Source organism: Pan paniscus, chromosome 1 (genome assembly GCF_029289425.2).
Source record: "Pan paniscus chromosome 1, NHGRI_mPanPan1-v2.0_pri, whole genome shotgun sequence".
Lineage (NCBI taxonomy): Eukaryota > Metazoa > Chordata > Mammalia > Primates > Hominidae > Pan > Pan paniscus.
In genome coordinates, this window is record NC_073249.2 from 121,468,184 (window position 1) to 121,475,507 (window position 7,324).

The following is a 7,324-nucleotide window of genomic DNA, read 5'->3' on the forward strand; positions in this document are numbered from 1 at the left end:
AATCAATTTTCTGCATATGGCTAGCCAGTTCTCCCAGCACAATTCATTGAATAGGGAATCCTTTTCTTAATTGATTGTTTCAGGTTTGTTGAAGATCAGATGGGTTGTAGGTGTGTGGTCTTATTTCTGAGTTCTCTATTCCATTCTATTGTTCTATCTATGTCTGTTTTTGTACCAGTACCGTGCTGTTTTGATTACTTTAGCAATATAGTTTGAAGTCACGTAACATGATGAAGGCAATGGAAGCTCCTTTTTGGTTCCATATGAATTTTCAAACAGTTTTTGCTAGCTCTGTGAAGAATGTTGTTGGTAGCTTGACAGGAATAGCATTGAATCTGTGAATTGTTTGGGGGCACTATTGCCATTTAATTATATTGATTCTTCCTTTTTTAATTATTATTATACTTTAAGTTTTAGGGTACATGTGCACATGTGCAGGTTAGTTACATATGTATACATGTGCCATGCTGGTGTGCTGCACCTATTAACTCGTCATTTAGCATTAGGTATATCTCCTAATACTATCCAGGGGAACAACACAGAGTGTGATGTTCCCCTTCCTGTGTCCATGTGTTCTCATTGTTCAATTCCCACCTATGAGTGAGAATATGCGGTGTTTGGTTTTTTGTTCTTGTGATAGTTTACTGAGAATGATGATTTCCAATTTCATCCATGTCCCTACAAAGGACATGAATTTATCATTTTTTATGGCTGCATAGTATTCCATGGTGTATATGTGCCACATTTTCTTAATCCAGTCTATCATTGTTGGACATTTGGGTTGGTTCCAACTCTTTGCTATTGTGAATAGTGCCGCAATAAACATACATGTGCATGTGTCTTTATAGCAGCATGATTTATAATCCTTTGGGTATACACCCAGTAATGGGATGGCTGGGTCAAATGGTATTTCTAGTTCTAGATCCCTGAGGAATCACCACACTGACTTCCACAAGGGTTGAACTAGTTTACAGTCCCACCAACAGTGTAAAAATGTTCCTATTTCTCCACATCTTCTCCAGCACCTGTTGTTTCCTGACTTTTTAATGATTGCCATTCTAACTGGTGTGAGATGGTATCTCACTGTGGTTTTGATTTGCATTTCTCTGATGGCCAGTGATGGTGAGCATTTTTTCATGTGTTTTTTGGCTGCATAAATGTCTTCTTTTGAGAAGTGCTGTTCATGTCCTTCGCTCGCTTTTTGATGGGGTTGTTTGTTTTTTTCTTGTAAATTTGCTTGAGTTAACTGTAGATTCTGGATATTAGCCCTTTGTGAGATGAGTAGGTTGTGAAAAATTTCTCCCATTTTGTAGGTTGCCTGTTCACTCTGATGGTAGTTTCTTTTGCTGTGCAGAAGCTCTTTAGTTTAATTAGATCCCATCTGTCAATTTTGTCTTTTGTTGCCATTGCTTTTGGTGTTTTAGACATGAAGTCCTTGCCCATGCCTATGTCCTGAATGGTAATGCCTAGGTTTTCTTCTAGGGTTTTTACTGTTTTAGGTCTAACGTTTAAGTCTTTAATGCATCTTGAATTAATTTTTGTATAAGGTATAAGGAAGGGATCCAGTTTCAGCTTTCTACATATGGCTAGCCAGTTTTCCCAGCACCATTTATTAAATGGGGAATCCTTTCCACATTGCTTGTTTTTCTCAGGTTTTTCAAAGATCAGATAGTTGTAGATATGTGGCATTATTTCTGAGTGCTCTGTTCTGTTCCATTGATCTATATCTCTGTTTTGGTACCAGTACCATGCTGTTTTGGTTACTGTAGCCTTGTAGGATAGTTTGAAGTCAGGTAGCGTGATGCCTCCAGCTTTGTTCTTTTGGCTTAGGATTGACTTGGCGATGTGGGCTCTTTTTTGTTCCATATGAACTTTAAAGTAGTTTTTCCCATTCTGTGAAGAAAGTCATTGGTAGCTTGATGGGGATGGCATTGAATCTATAAATTAACTTGGGCAGTATGGCCATTTTCATGATATTCATTCTTCCTACCCATGAGCATGGAATGTTCTTCCATTTGTTTATATCCTCTTTTATTTCATTGAGCAGTGGTTTGTAGTTCTCCTTGAAGAGGTCCTTCACGTCCCTTGTAAGTTGGATTCCTAGGTATTTTATTCTTTTTGAAGCAATTGTGAATGGGATTTCACTCATAATTTGGCCCTCTGTCTGTTGTTGGTGTATAAGAATGCTTGTAATTTTTGTACATTGATATTGTATCCTGAGACTTTGCTGAAGTTGCTTATCAGCTTAAGGAGATTTTGGGCTGAGACAATGGGGTTTTCTAGATATACAATCATGTCATCTGCAAACAGGGACAATTTGACTTCCTCTTTTCCTAATCGAATACCTTTTATTTCCTTCTCCTGCCTAATTGCCCTGGCCAGAACTTCCAACACTATGTTGAATAGGAGTGGTGAGAGGGGGCATCCCTGTCTTGTGCCAGTTTTCAAAGGGAATGCTTCCAGTTTTTGCCCATTCAGTATGATATTGGCTGTGGGTTTGTCATAGATAGCTCTTATTATTTTGAGATACGTCCCATCAATACCTAATTTATTGAGAGTTTTTAGCATGAAGGGTTGTTGAATTTTGTCAAAGGCTGTTTGTGCATCTATTGAGATAATCATGTGGTTTTTGTCTTTCGTTCTGTTTATATGCTGGATTACATTTATTGATTTGCATATATTGAACCAGCCTTGCATCCCAGGGATGAAGCCCACTTGATCGTGGTGGATAAGCTTTTTGATGTGTTGCTGGATTTGGTTTGCCAGTATTTTATTGAGGATTTTTGCATCAATGTTCATGAAGGATATTGGTCTAAAATTATCTTTTTTTTGTTGTGTCTCTGCCAAGCTTTGGTATCAGGATGACTCTGGCCTCATAAAATGAGTTAGGGAGGATTCCCTCTTTTTCTGTTGATTGGAATAGTTTCAGAAGGAATGGTACCAGCTCCTCCTTGTACCTCTGGTAGAATTCGGCTGTGAATCCATCTGATCCTGGACTCTTTTTGGTTGGTAAGCTATTGATTATTGCCACAATTTCAGAGCCTGTTATTGGTCTATTCAGAGATTCAATTTCTTCCTGGTTTAGTCTTGGATGAGTGTATTTGTCGAGGAATTTATCCATTTCTTCTAGATTTTCTAGTTTATTTGCGTAGAGGTGTTTGTAGCGTTCTCTGATGGTAGTTTGTATTTCTGTGGGATCAGCGGTGATATCCCCTTTATCATTTTTTATTGCATCTATTTGATTCTTCTCTCCTTTCTTCTTTATTAGTCTTGCTAGCAGTCTATCAATTTTGTTGATCCTTTCAAAAAACCAGCTCCTGGATTCATTAATTTTTGAAGGGTTTTTTGTGTCTCTATTTCCTTCAGTTCTGCTCTGATTTTAGTTATTTCTTGCCTTCTGCTAGCTTTTGAATGTGTTTGCTCTTGCTTTTCTAGTTCTTTTAATTGTGATGTTAGGGTGATTCTTCCTATCCATGAGCATGGGATGTTTTTACGTTTGTTTGTGTCTTCTCTGATTTCTTTAAGCAGGGTTCTGTAATTCTTAATGTAGAGATCTTTCACCTCCCTGGTTCACTGTATACGTAGGTATTTCATTATATTTATGGCAATTGTGAATAGGAGTTCATTCCTGATTTGGCTCTTGGTTATTATTAAAAACTCAAAAAACAACAGATGCTGGTGAGGTTGCTGAGAAAAGAAACATTAATACACTGTTGGTGGAAGTGTAAATTAGTTCAACCACTGTGGAAAGCAGTATGGCAATTCCTCGAAGAGCTAAGAGCAGAACTACCATTTGAAAGAGCAATCTCTTATTTGCAATACAAAAACTGGAGCTCATGAATACTTTGATTTTCTCTGTAGCACAGGATAACCAGTATTAGTGGAGAACACTACAAAAAGTGGCTTGTGGTGAGTTCTTTGCATAGTGGTTTTAAAAACAACCTAGCATCAGAATTAAGAGACTTCTTTAAAACTCACCTCTAAAAAAGCTGTTTAAAGATATATCTCATTAGGAAATTCTATTATGTTTTGTTTGGTTAACAGATAAAATCGCAGACGATTCAACAGTATAGAATTATAGCAGCAAAACTGATTTTAGGTGTTGTGTATAAACATAAAAGCAAGGAAGCAAAGAGTCTCCAAGTGGTGTGATGTGGTAAGTAGATGCCCTTGCACCAAGTCAGTGCATCTTTCTACATCACTAGGCACACGTCTCTACCATTCAGGAACATTATGGCTAAATCTGAATGTTCTAGATATAAATCAGGAGTGCTCATCAATGGTTAGTAAGTTTTTAAGTCAGTTAAATCAAAGAAATTCAGTATTAAGTATACATGCCGAGTCTTGGAAATCAATTCTAACAGTGGTTAGGGAGAAAGAAAAGGAAAACATTCACCTCACAAAATGCAGAGTATAACACAGCAATGAAATACATATGTTAAAAGTACTTCATACAAAAAACATCAAAAGTCTTTTAAAAATTAAATTCTCAGGCACAGGTACTGTTAAAATGTGAATGGCACCCTCCCAAGAATTGAAAACACACAGCTGGATCATGCATCTGGAATGTTTTCTTTTTTATCCAGGAAAGTGTTTTCTCTGACTTCTTGATATGTGCACATCACCTTACACGTGGTGCCCGAGAGCCCCGCCATCGCCATCCCCAGCCCTGCATCTGCATCTGCATCTGCGCCTGCATCCTTGCGATCATCTCTTGCATGCGGCGGAGCTCAGCTTCTTTTTCCAGCAAGATCTGGTCTTTATTCATGTCCTCATTCTCCACTTTCCTGTCGCCTCTCTTGAGTCTCTCAGAACGGAGGTTTTCATAATGAAGGTCCTGGGTCACCTCCTGGAGATCCTGCATGTGGGTGATGAGCATGGTTCTCAGCTTCAGAAAGTCATTGTGCTCTGGGTTCTCCACCTCCACAACACCCCAGGGATAGAGGCGGCCTCTGACCTTCTTTCCTTTGGCTTCAATCAACTGATTGGATCCAACCAGTTTGATCCAATCTCTGAATGGACGGGATGCTAGCCTTGAGAAGTCTAGTCTGCTCTTTAAAATCTTCATTTTCATCTGATTCTGCATCAGGTAAGTGGTAGATTTTGATGTTATGTTCTTCAATTTCATCCAGAATCCTTTTCTTCAGCCGCTGCCGTTCCTTCAGGGTGAGAGTGTCAGCTTTTGCAATGACAGGCACAATAGTCATGAGCTCGTTTTCGTATTGCAAATAGGATTCTTACCTACAAAATGAGATTCAATAAACTATTTTTACTCAACCAAATTAAAATTTTTTTTAAGGAAAATTAGCAGTTGGTCTATTCAGAATCCAACTTTTAATATCTTATACTGCACTTTAGTGTATTTTCTGTAACTGTAGGTATAGAAGATCTGCCTCCCCTGTGGAAATTGGGGTCTGTTGATGGGCGTGCCCTTGAAGCCCGGATTGCGTTGAAAAGTGTTCCTGCCCTAAGGCCTTGGTGCCCTGAACCTCTGATGCCTACCGGGTTCTCCTGATTTGGGTTTCCTTTAAATACTCTCTTTTTGAGTCATTTTCTGTTGGGAGGAAAGTAGCAGTAATCATTTTTTTTGTGTGCAGGCTGTCTCATTTATTTTTAGCCATTGTCATTTCATTCATTTTGTGTAATATAAACTGTGTGTCGTGTCAAAGTGAAAGACATTTCAAATCTGTAGCATAGGCTAGTGGGCAGGTGCGCACAGTTGAAGCCACACCTGGTCTGTTTTCTGTGCACTGTAGCCTTAGTGTCACCTTTCCTCTTGTGTCTCCCTGTGGTGCACTCCAGCGATTGCCTTTTTTATCATTTCTACGGAAGTTGGGAAATCCAACCCCAGAAAGTGACAGATGAAAGGAAACAATGGTTGTGTAGGGAGATGGAGAAAATGCTTAATCTGAGGATGAGACAGGGTTTTTTGTTTTTTGTGGGGGCTAGAAAAAACATAAAATGAGGCAGTTAAGTAATAATAGTTATGAAGATGTGCTACAGAAAATAATCTGGTGTTCTTGCTCACTTTGCCCTTCATTGTTGCTTAATTGTAAATAGCCAAAAGCTGTATGTTATGGCTTCTTGTGTGAAGGTAACTAAGAAAAAGTGTTCCATGACTTCAGAGTACATCCATGCAGAGTCCATTATTTGATTTTGACATTTAATAACTTTGCTGGAAAATCTGCAAAAAAGAAAAACAAGTTTGCTAGTGACAAAGCCCCACATACATGAGTGAAAGTACTTCAGGCACGCTGCCTCCTTGTAACAGCTATGCAGGGAGGGAGGACCGACACTGCTACACCTCTGATCCCCTTTGGCTTTACTACCCAAATCTAAATAGATACATTTGATAATAGATAACTGCTCTTTTACTATGAGATAGTCTCTACCTATAGAAATGTATTTTGAAAGCACTTATTTTACACAGCAATTTTGTATCCATTTAAACTAACCTTTTATCAAGAAAGCACTATTGTTTAGATATTAAAAAAATGAAAAAGCAATCTCATTACTGGGTATATACCCAGAGGAGTATAAATCATTCCACCATAAAGATACATGCATGGAAATGTTTACTGAAGCACTATTCACAATAGCAAAGACATGGAATCAACCAAAATGCCCATCAGTGACAGAATGGATAAAGAAAATGTGGTATATATACACCATGGAATATTATGCAGCCAAAGAAGGAATGAGATTATGTCTTTTGTGGGAACACGGATGGAGCTGGAGGCCATTAGCGGGCAAACTAATGCAGGAACAGAAAATCAGATGTTGCATGTTCTCACTTGTAAGTGGGAGCTAAATGATGAGAACTTTTGAACACAAAGGAGGATACATCAGACACTGAGGTCTGCTTGAGGGTGGTAGGAGGGAGAGGAACAGAAAAGATAACTATTGAGTGCTGGTCTTAATTTCGGATGATAAAATCGCCCAGGTATTCCTGGGCAATGAAGTAATATGTACCACAAACACCCATGACATGAGTTTACCTATGGAACAAATTTTCACACGTATCCACGAACCTGAAATAAAAGTTTGAAAAATTATCAAAATATCTATCATGTCTTCCAATGTCTTGCTTAACTATAATAAAATATTTTTTTCAAATCCCTATTTTTCTAGGAAAAGATGAATGGAATACTTTTTATACTGTTACAGTATGGAATAAACCTGTGAAAATTAAACATTCTATCGTTTAGTAGCTCAGTACTTATATGGAATCCTGCACTTGTTTTTAGCATGAATATTAAATACTATTTTAATTTTCTTTACTTCTCCAAAAGCTACTGTCTTTTATGTGTTTCATTTTTACAGA

General features: G+C 38.1%; 1 pseudogene; it reads right to left on the reverse strand.

Annotated features, from left to right (window-relative positions):
• Nucleotides 1–4,316: 4,316 nt before the first annotated feature.
• On the reverse strand, nt 4,317–5,207 carry LOC100981902 (septin-2-like; annotated as a pseudogene).
• Nucleotides 5,208–7,324: the final 2,117 nt, after the last annotated feature.